Below are 11987 nucleotides of genomic sequence, written 5' to 3' on the forward strand. Positions count from 1 at the left end.
ACCTGATGAATGTGGCTGAGTATTTTTTGTTAATATTAATGAGAATTGTTTTTCTCTGTAAAAGACACACAGGCAGCTTCTCATTGCTGACTGCACTGTGGCAGAGGAATATGAACTGTGACAAGTAATACTCTTTATCCCCATGGTGTAATTCAAATATTGAGAATTTGGGATGTTCACTTTTGCATCTCATACACCTCTGGAGACACATTTATTTGGCTTCTCACAACAAGCACCAAAAAACTTGTGCCACTTCATCCCTGGTATGATGTTAGCTGAGTCAGTGGAACTTAGCTGGCCCAGACATGATTTATATATATGCTATAGAGACTGCTACAGTCACTGCAGAACAAGAATATCACAGTGACTTTGGCATGCCTTCCCTTCCCTGTTGTGTTTTTTTGGTTTTTGTTTGTTTGTTTGTTTTTGGGGTTTTTTTTTTTTTTTTTAGGGATTTTAATGAATACATTTTTCTTGAGCAAAGGACCAAGATATGGTCCCTTAGATTTATTCACATGGATGATGGCTGCTAAATTTGTTTTGGAACTGCAATGAAAGGATTTAAGAGTTATTATGAACAGTGCAGAGATGGTGCCTGCTGAAAGTCTGATTAGCTCCCAGCCATCATTTTTCAGAGAAATCTGTTAAAGTAAATCTCCAATTAGGATACTTGTGTTCTTTTAAATTAATGTTTAATTTCAATTTTGAGGCTTCATTCCTCCTGTCATTTTTTAAGGAATACTTGTGCTGAAATCATGCTTTTGATGACACTTGGTCAAGAAGCTTAGTGTTGTTTGATGTAGAAAAGGAAAACAGGCCCTTCTTTTTCCTATGGAACCAGCTTGCAAATCAACTTGCTATAGGTAGTTAATGCAGGGTGAATCCTTTTTTTTTTTTTTTTTTTTTTTAAAATCAAATAAAGGCAGGAAGAAAGAGCTTATTCAAAGATTAGTGAACAGTGAGGTAAGGACAAGACCTTCTGTTATCATCCAAGGCTTCTGTTACTCTATCCTTCACAGCATCTTGCAGCAATGGGATAAACCACATAGAACAAGAAATCCATAGAACAAAGCTGTGCCATGCAGATACCAAAGCACTACACACCTCTAGCATGCCAGTATGTGTATGGGCAAACCTGTGCCTCTTAGCCATTAAGTAGCAGGACTGAATCACTGCAAGAATTCCACTTTTGGCTTTATTTGCTATTCTCACTTTCCCATCCCCCACAAGAAAAAAAGGAAAGGACTGATAATATTCAGAGACACTTATCCTTGACATATCCCAATTATACAGCCAGAGGAGCAGTCCGCCCACATACTGGATGCAGTTACATGAGGCTGTAAATGGACTTCAGTCTGTAAAGAGAAGAGGTCTGTAATGTTGAAACGTGATGGAAAGTACAGCAATAATAGTGGAGTGGCACAATCCTGGGCTGCAGCAAATGAGAACAAGCCCAAATGCAACAGCTGTGGGTACATAAACAAAGGAAGAAAAGCTACTTACCTTCAGTAAACCTCAGGTAGGCAGGAATCTCCAGCAAGCTACCCTCAACTCCACTGCCAACCCTTAAATGAGGTCTGGGAAGGGGTGGATCCTGGATCCAGCCCTTACAGATACTCAGTACATTGCATGCACCTGAGCTCCCCTAGGTTGGCCCTGCCTTCCCTCCAGGTGCTCAATCACTGCTTCAAGCTGTAGCAGAAATGCTAAGTCACAAGGTTCACAGCCACAGTCTTCTCCCATAAATACATGTTTCCTGGTTTCATCTTTGGAAGAATCAGAAGAAAGGATCAAAATTGCCCCAGCAAAGCCAACAATAAAAGTCCTGCTGATGTGATGCAACTGTACTGATGGGTCAAGTCCAATCTCCACTGATGGGGAAGACTTGTTTCTGCAAATGGAAAATGTGAATATTGCAAACTACATTAACAAATTGAAAACTGTGAAACAAATTTGTTTAAGTTGTTAACTTCTGTAGCTGGCAATTGAGAGTAAAAGTAGGTAGCTGCTATGAGATGCATAGCTTTGTAAATTCTGACCTCACTGCATCTAAAACATTAGCAATAACATCACATCACTGTATCTGATTTTTCTTAGAGCAGGATGCTTCAAAACGAAAATCACATTAAAAATGGATTAGCTTAGATGTGCTAAATGCCTCGTGCAAAGTGAAGTATGCCTTCAACTCTCATGAGTTGCTGTAAGAAAGAAAAGCATCAAACACTGCAAGAGTTGGTCAGTTACAGTACACATGCCTCTTCATTCATTTCAGCACTTTCCCATATGCACACTTTGCCAGTAGAAGGGATAACATCTCTTGTAGCCATTATCTGCTAAATCATACATAACATATGAAAGGTTTTTTACATTGTTCATTTTAAAATGAGAAATACCCAGCTCTGCTAAGTTTGACGGCTCCCTTGAAGTAAATGGCATGCAGCAGGGTGAAGGATGATATTTGCTTTTAGGGAATTTTTTGATACTTTTTAGAAAAAGTTTCTTGTAGGTCAGTTCCATGCATGAAGTGGGCTGAGAATTAATAATGTTGATAAAAATGCGCATTAATCAGCCAATTCATTATTAAAAGTTGCTCTTAGTCAGCAAAAAGTGTCATAATGAGTCAAACTGATTTCACAAGCCACCTGCAGCTCATCATGAAGCTATAAGATGAACTCTTCAAAGAGAAACTGGCGATCTTCAGAATCTAAAATAGAATCAAAAATATCAAAAGAACAAAAAAGTCATTTTTTCCATTGTAAATCAGTACTACTGCAAAAAAAAAAAAAAAAAAAAAAAAAAAAAAACCTGAAGCAGTTTCATTCTGGGAGATGTCATGTTCCCAATTCTATATTTCTTCCATTTCTTTGATCTAAAATATCTCAGCCACTGGGGTCTAAACTGATCCAAGAGATTTACACAGTACTTATCACTGTATTTTTCTACTGCACACACTTTTTAACAATTCTTTTTAATTTCACTTTGGAAAATAGACACACTTAAGGAACATTAGCAGGAAGACTGTCTCTCTTAAAACCCCCTCAGACCTCAAGCTGACGAAAGAGAGATTCTATTCCCAGTTGTACCAGAGATTCATGCAAATCACTTGGGTAACACATACCTCTCTTACACCTGAACAACCAGCGAACATCACTTTTATGCTATGTTTCACTGTTCAAAAGAATTCGGACTTTGATTAGCCAAAGACTGACATGCTGTTACTGCAATGCCCCACAGTTCCTCTGCAGCAGGAAGGATTCGGTGACCTGAAGAAACAAAGAGCCTACACCACTAACAGAGGACTAACATCTCAGCTCTTTACTCCCCATTAAATATTGCTTTCTGGGAAAAAACTCCTAGGCCAAGTAACAGGGCAGGAGTAGTTATTAGCAGCCACGCAGGAACCTCAGCCCCACAGCCGTACTCTGTCCTTCCTTGCAAAGCAACCTGTGAAGGAGCATCTTAATTCTCAGAGAAAGAAACAGGAGGCACGATGTGAAAATCATTTGTGTGCAGATAGATGCATAATGCAGGGACATGCAAGAGAGAGGTGTTAGGAGGAGTAAGCTTAAGAGTACATGCAGGAGAAGAACAAAGCATGTATTTTACTTATCTAGAATCTAAAAATCCATGCCAAAATGCTATCACACAAACTTCTGAGAGTGACAAATGGGTTCCGATACAAATTTTAGCTCCCATTTTGCTGCCTCCTACATGTACACAGAGCCCCCTAGCTGCAGTTCAGCTTAGGACAAGTATTTGCCTAAGAGCACCTTTAAATATCACCTTAAGAGAATAGTCATGTTTCATTTTTAGTAACAATCACACTAAGTTGCACAACAGTACAACGTCATTATCTTACACAGCATAACTGGCAAACTCTCACAAATTTCCAGTAACAAAAGTTTATTTATGATTTCTGCAGATTTTCCACTGAAACTTCTTGGCTGAAGGATAGTTAGAACACACATTATTCTACATAGAAGTAATCAGAACAGTCTCTGAGCACCACAAAACCTACTTTAAAATCCTGTGAAAGCTCGTGCATAACCTGGCATGACCTGATTTTATGAGGGACACATTAGGAAGCCCTTTAAAAGTCGCTAACAGGACCTTTTATGTTTAGACAGTGCCCTGATGCCCTCCTGCTTTCAAGTTAATCAGCTTGGAAGGTCTCAAGGGCAGATGATGCACTGGAAGCAGAGGGCCCAGTTCTGAGGCTGTGCCAGGTGAGTTCCCCAGCAGCTGCCGGCACATCTGCCCTCAGAGCCAGCCTGCTGTGTACAGAGCTGCCAGCCAAGCCTGGCTGTGCAGGAGCCTAGCTGCATGTGCCAGATGCCAGCTCAAGTGCCAGATGTGCTCAGGCACACAGGTCCATGCAAGCTCTGAATGCCCTCCTCCTGAGGGCTGCCCTGAGACCAGGCTCAAAAGATGCCAGATGTGGCCAGAGCTAGGTATAAGCTGGGTCAAGCCTGGTTTGGGGGCAGTTTCCTTGTCCACTTGTTCCAGCTTCTCTGTGTTCATACTTCACTGTACCACAAGGACTCCCACATTTCTCTATTTTGCTGGAATAATATTTGTTGTTTTTCTCTTCCCTCAACACAAACAGGTACTGTTACTGATCCAGCCAGGAAGCAAAGCTTGTATTTGTTTTTACACCTTTATTTGCATAAACTGATTTGTGTGAATTCCAAGAAATACACGATCCCACAGAAGTAATATAAGCTTCCTTATTTTCTCAGCTAAAATTAAAGATGTAAAATCACTTTCTGCTTCCAAAGGTCAGCATGTTTAGCAGGAGAATGACTTAAATCAGTTTACTCATGTAACAGTAGTGGGCTTTGCCAAGTGACAGGATATGCTGAAACCTTACTGGATACATGCAAAAGAGAAAAAGGTTTCCACCCTCTAAATTTATACCAGTAAGATGCCGAGACAATCCACATACATTCTACAAAGGGAAAATAAACTATTCTATATTACAGTGCCTCTTCCTATCCACCCTACTTTCTCTCTGACTCTTGAGCCATTAGGATAAATAATTAAAAAAAAAACTGAGAAAAAGGAAAAAGGCTCAGATGGCTGAAACCTCGTTACAGCTTACTTCCAAAAATTCTGCCATTTCAGTTAAATTCCTTCAACTTGAACGGGCAAAACAATCTTTTGGAGAAGAACAAACAAACGATCAGCTGTAGTAGTAACTCCCTGTTTGAATGCAAACATCAATAAGAAAAGTTTTTAATTAAATAAATACTAAAAATTTGTGTAAAAAATAAATGGGATTGCACTTAAGTGTGCTACTGAAGTGGAAGAGATGAAGAAAACAGAGGAATGGGAGGCTACTATCCTGTACCTGCTCTGGAAAGACGATTGTATTCTTTTTTTGATCCAATGTGAAATTAACACACAAAAACCCCTATATCAAAGTAGCCTGTGCCACATTTCCCACAGCAAAGAATACCTGTAGGCAGCATTTCATCTGCTCTGCACCTCTGGTAGTCACAAAAGAGCTCTAGGAACAACCTTCCATTTGGAGCGACACAGTTATCTGCCACCCATAGCTGGGCAAACAAGAACAGGAGTACCTTATAATAACTGCACTAGATTCTTCCCTATTGCTCCAGATAGGGGAAGGAGGCATATCTACCTCTCACAAGTCAGCCCTGAGCTAAACCTCAATAAAAGAGTACTGGGACTACAGCTGCAGCCAGATTGTGCTCAGGCTGGGAAGCACAGCTGAGAGCTCATCAGCCCCACACTCGTGCAATCATACAGCCACCTTAGCCCTGCCTATTAACTGCACAGAAACCAGCTGGGCTGGGTAGCCATGACAAAGCATTCAATAGGCATAACCGATAAACTCTTGCCATATATTACTTCAGCAAAACATTTAGAAATAGGCTGCAGTACAGTACAATACCAGTGAGCTTTGGTTTGGACTCTCTTGGGTGGGAAATGCTCTCTTGAAAACCAGCACCACAGTAGACTGACTCAAATGGGTCAACTGCATTCTAAAGTCATTTTTCTGACCCACTTTTGTTATATAACGCAGAAAGTTGATTAATAACCCTGCTCACATAGGAACAAATTGACCCAATCATCTCCAGTAAAGGTTTCTAATTGCATAGGTGAGCAAGCAGCTAACTCCTCCTGCTGCTCATTGAAAATAATTTTACATACAGGAGCACATAGAAGAAGAAATGTCCAATTAAGGGCAACAGTAGGATGGATTTTCATTTTAAAGGAGATATTTTGGGTGTCCTAAACGCTAGAGTATCAGGAGGGGAATTTCCTACCAGCTCTGTCAGTCATTAAAAAGAAGTAACTCACCTGAAACAGGTGTCCACAAAAGAGAAGGATCATGGAAGCACCTGGATCACCAAAAACCAGCCATTTTCACATCTGCAAGTCTTAAGTGCTGTAGCACAAAAGCAGATATTCAGGATAGCATTATTCATCATCCTTATCCACTAATAAGACAGCTGCCTAGACACTTAGGCAATTTCTAAAATAGTTTCAACAATTTTCATTAATAGCTACTAGCATTATTACTTTCACTGCTTTCAAAAAAAAAGTACCTTTTAAAAACCATTTGTGATGGAGATGCGCGTTAAAGCAGCTCTTAAAACAAAGCATTCCTTAGTTTCAATCCAGCCCCCAAAAAATACTCTCAGCAGATCAGATAAAGAGAATGGGCACATTTAGGCTGACACATAACTTTCCATGCAATTTCAAAAAAGCATGGACTGATAAATAAGGATTGAGAGGGATGGGAGACAGAACAGTTGACAGACAGAGACTTAGAACAATCAAATCCTTTAAGTATCCTATATCCTAGAAGTATAAAAATCATGTGTAAGCAGTGTGACATGAGGTCTTGGGAAGCAGTAGACTATTGCTAGAAATTCATTGAAAAGCATATGAATTTTGATTTTCCCTTAACAGCCAATCAAGTCATCAGCAAAGGCCAAGGATCTGCCATTCTATCTTTTTTCCTTTACGTTACAAATCTCAATGTTAGCTCAATATGCTAAGATTAAGTAGTCAGGCAAATATAGAACAGCCACTTCTAAGACACTGCAGTGTTTCTTACAAATTTCAGAGCTCATCTACATGGGTATGAGTTTGAAGACTGAAATCATTCCAAAAATACAACTTATTAACACCAGATCTTGCAATTATTTGTACAGTTCGGCTGCGGCTCTGGGCTCCCCTCCGCTCTCCGGCCCTTTGCTGCCACCTCCCGGGCTGCGGCTCCCAGGCGGGGTCTGCCTGCCCTGCAGGAACGCAAGCAGCAGGAAAACAGTGCCGAGGTCTTACATAAACCCTACCCTAAGTGCTACACGACACAGGTCGTGTTATATCACAATACGAGTCATGTTACCACTCCCATGCAATTGGTCTCAGAAGTGAAGAGAAAGACCTCTGTGACAATTTTTATATTCTGTAATTTTATTCAAACTGCTTGTTTGAGGAGGGGGCGTCCTTTAATATCTGAGACACAGCAGCTTTAAAGCAGGCCTGACTTGCATTTCCTGCCCCAGTCTCACTTTAAGCACAGCATGTACACCTACACCGGAGCACAAGCACACCGCTGGCCAGTAGCAGACATCCTCACATTCTGGGTTGGTCTGTGCTGCCCCAGGCCATAAGCAAAGCTGGAACATTTAGGCACAAGAACACACGTGGCCTAATTCGGCTGAGAGAGCGGCACCAAAATCATGCAGTAGAAATACACTGACAGTGAATTGCTTTCTTATTCTCTGTCTGGGTTATTTAACAAGTGAAGAATGGGCACTATAGGTTATTTTTCACCCAGCAAATGTCTTTTCTCATGCATGCAAATCAACACATAGAAGACTTTATGCCCATTTTTCACTTAGAAGGAAGCTAGAAGGATATAAATTCATCTCAGCCCTTCACGCTTCCCCTGTTCACAACTGGTAATAATTTTCATTTACTGTTTGCACTATCTTTGAAAACTAATCGCACTTTGCTTTTCTATCTTGCCACTCCAGCACCTCCTATTAACACATGAGGAATGGCAGCACTTTTCCAAGTGACTCTCAAAGCAGCTCAGTGGAACAATGCCACAGGTACCCTCAGATGTTCCTGGTCTTATAGACCCTGCACCTGGTGTACCTGTACACTAGCCCCATGTGATAACCAGGAGCTCCAAAATCGTCAGGGTATGGGATGGGAGACTCGGCCTCAGTTTCTATTACCTTCACGTGCATCCCAATCAAAGAAGCAAAGGATTTTCCTCAGCACTAAAAAATAGGAAAGAAGTATAAAAAAAAATCTGCTGTCATGAGTTTGGCACTGAAAGGTCTAATCTGAAAGAAGGAAAAATTATTATAAAGGGAAGTAGCACACTGAGAATTTTCTACTGGACTAATTTTCTAACAGAGGATGTTTATTATTATGAAATCACTATTTTTTTCAGACTACCTATAAGAATTTCTGATCCAATGACAACAGACATAGTGGTAGCAGTGCTCCCATCACGCCTCTTTTCCATGATGAGTACTTCCAGCCACAACCCATTTCTCCAATGGAACTGCTGCTCCCCCAGTTTGCCTGAGAGAGATCTCCTGGATAAAGCAGCTGTGAGCATATTATTGGCAGGAAAACAAGAATTATGTGCAGGTGCACAGAAGACAAAAAGGCAAACCAGGAATTCCAACTTTTTACATTAATTTTACAGAAGAGAAGAATGCATTAAAGCAAGAGGCTCTTTTCCATGCACCTCACTGGTAAAAGAGGAACTCATAACCAAGCGAATGAAAGAATTCTAGAAAGAATTTTAAAGGTATTTTCTGTCAAAAGAAAGGCCTGATGCATTCCATCTTCAGTTGCTGTCAGGGCACAGGTAAAAGACATGGATACAATTGTGTCAAAACAGCAATGCTGAAACACAGGAAGGGCTCTCAGCAGAAGTAAAGAGCACCTGTGCTAGAGATATGTCACTTATCTAAACCTGGTTTCTGCTGTGCAGCAGCCAGCCAGCCTGGAATGTGCATCATGTCATTACAGATGCAGCAACAACTGACCTTCGTGAGATGGCTCTGCTCAGCTTCCCAGCCATCATGATGTGAGCTCAAGTGGCTTTTGGACCCAAGAAACAAAATAGTGGTATATAGTGATGGTAGCCCCCTTGTAGTAAAGGACTGCAGTTATAAGAGCTGCCATACAAGGTCTGTGTCCTTCTCACTGTTGTGAAAATTCTTAACATGCAGAGAAATCAATATAGAAGCACTGTAACAGAAGTGCTAGATGGCTAAGAAGAGCAAAGAGACAAACTCAAGGATACATGAGCTCTTCCAACACTTTGTCTTCTGTCAATTTTGTTTGAGATATCCAGAGAAGACAAGTGCAAAGTCTGAAGATTCATGCTGATTTTCCTACCAAAGGAATTCACTGTGATTACATTGTAATAAAATAAATTTTAAAAATGTAACTGTTTCAAATGCCAGATTTTTTTCAAAGAAGTGATTTCTGAAACCTCATCTGAAAGGAATAACAGAGCTGAGCCAGATCACGGCCAGAGGGTCCCAGTAATTTGCCATAAGAGACAGCATGCATCACAGTTGCTTTATTTCCTATAGATTCACCTGCTAGCAGAAAATCAAGCAGAAACACATCTGCAATGAATGGATCTTTTTACTTATATTGCCCATATTGCCCTTTTGCTGCATCTCAGCTCTCTGGGTACTTGAAGAGCAGCATGCCAGTGTGGCATAGCACCAAGCAAGACATGCCCAGAAGTCAACACAGAGAGTGAGACCTGCCTTAAAACCTATCCATAAGGTAGGAAACCTAGACCCTTAACTTCTTTCTGAAATACTGGCTCTTCTTGCACTTCATTTAGCTAGAAGAAAACTAGTTATGACAAAATGAAAAGGTTTTAGAATAACTGGAGAAGTTCTGAAATTATCATTCAGAAGCTATATAGTATCTCATATTTTAAATCAAGATTGACTGGGGTTGATCCTGCTCTATGAATTAAACATTCAAGTTTAAGTGTAGTTCTAATTAAGCCTAGTCCAGTACATGCCAACAGGAGGCACTGATCTTTTCCATGCTTTCTTCAAGCTAATGGCTCAAAGCTTTTCCTAAAACTCCCACAGAGGTACTGAGCACTAGAATAAGTACATTTGTACTGATAACATACCTGCACAATCAATCCTTGCCTCCACAAAAAAATTGACCATTTTTGATAGTCATAAGCAACTCTATAAGATCCTTCACAGATACTGACAACTGATATATTTGTGATATATTCCCTTCACATGGCAAGTGATTACTCCTTCTGGAGGAAGACCCTTCCTCTCTTTTGTTTTAGCACAAACTAGAAAAAGTTAAAAACAACCAGCTTTTCTTTGAACTGGAAAAGAACAGAGTGGTTCATAGATTCAGGAACAAATGAAGGTCATTTAAAGAAGTGATAGGCTTTTATCCAAAACCACTTCCTAACTAACACTGCAGACATATTATCAACATATCTGTGTATTTAATGATAAACGTGTGGCTGAGCTTGCAGTCACTATATCTTTTGTGTAAACAAGTGTACCCTACTGCTATTCCAGAGTTAAATCTTCAATGGAAGAAGCACAGACTACTGATACATGTTTGGCATTGAGAGAGTCTAGATCAAAGACACATGTCAAAGCTGATGTTTTTTCATGAATAAAAGGAGGAAGCATCAGGACAGCCTGAACAGTGCACAATTTTTAGTCATGTACATCTTCTTGCTCTGAGCCCAGATAGACAACAGTAAGTCCTTCTGGTAAGAGGACACTTCAGGACACAATTTCATCCCATTCTGGTTAATCAGAAATTCTAGAATTCTCTGCTAAATGTTTGATTTTTATTTGAGATAAATATTTTAGCATTCCCAATATTCCATATGAAGTATTTGTATTTTTACACGGCTTCCAGACTTATCAAAACACATAACCTTACAGAAATTTCACAGACAAGTTTGCAACCAGAGTTATGCCTTGACCATTCACATCAATGTTTTTAAGTAGCAAAAGATTACAGTGGGATGAATGCTCAACATGTCCAGGTTATAACATTGGGGCTGATATCAAATTATTGTAAGATTACTAGAGAAACAAATTCTCCAAGATGCCACAAATACTGTAGAAAATATTCTCTTTACCACTCGTTTGTTGCCTTCCTTGGGTATCTGGGAACCACATCCAAATCTTGCATATGCACACTTTCTCACATTCGTTTCCCCTGAAGCAGCAACATGCTTTACGTGTCCCTGCACATCACAGCTCATTCTTCTAGCATAAAGCTATGTCAGTGCAGCAGACTGCAGAAAACTCACTGTGAAAGCTGTGTGATTGTAGCTAATCTCTTGGCTCATTGCACTTCTCAGCCCTTTATTACCAGAGAAAAAGACAAATGGGAAAACATGTAGCTACCCTTCTGCCTCCATAGACAGTTACAAGTAGTGGCAGATGGAGTCCAGAAAAAGCTTCTCCTTCAGTGCAAATCAGTACATTGCTGGAGCTCACACTCTGCACCCGAACTTCAGTTTGAAGCAGTTACCTGATTTGAATCAGCATAGTTACAGAGATACTATTCTGTGTGTGCCTACACCAGAAGTTTTTGTGTGAGCTATCTGCAGAATGTTTTCCTTCCAGAGAGGTTGCACAGGGCACCAGTTGGACCCTTAGCCTGGAACACAGGAAAGTTAAGCTCAAATCCCTATTCAATCACAAGTTCCTGCGCAGTCTTGTAAAATTCATTTAGTTTTTCAACATCTTGGTTCTGCCATCAGGCAACATCCTGTAGTAGGAGAGGTGTTTGTGTACTCAAAACATACGTGTTGGAATGAGACAGATGTCACAGATATCCGGGTCAAGGAATATTATCCCTCTTACATGCATTTCTGCATAATACAGTCTGTTGTGTTTTCTTCTTCTCTTCAGATTTTACCAGCAGTAAAGCCTTCTATGCCATCCAGCTCTTCA

The sequence above is a fragment of the Meleagris gallopavo genome, chromosome 7 (assembly GCF_905368555.1).
Source record: "Meleagris gallopavo chromosome 7, MGAL_WU_HG_1.1, whole genome shotgun sequence".
In the NCBI taxonomy this organism is placed as follows: Eukaryota; Metazoa; Chordata; class Aves; order Galliformes; family Phasianidae; genus Meleagris; species Meleagris gallopavo.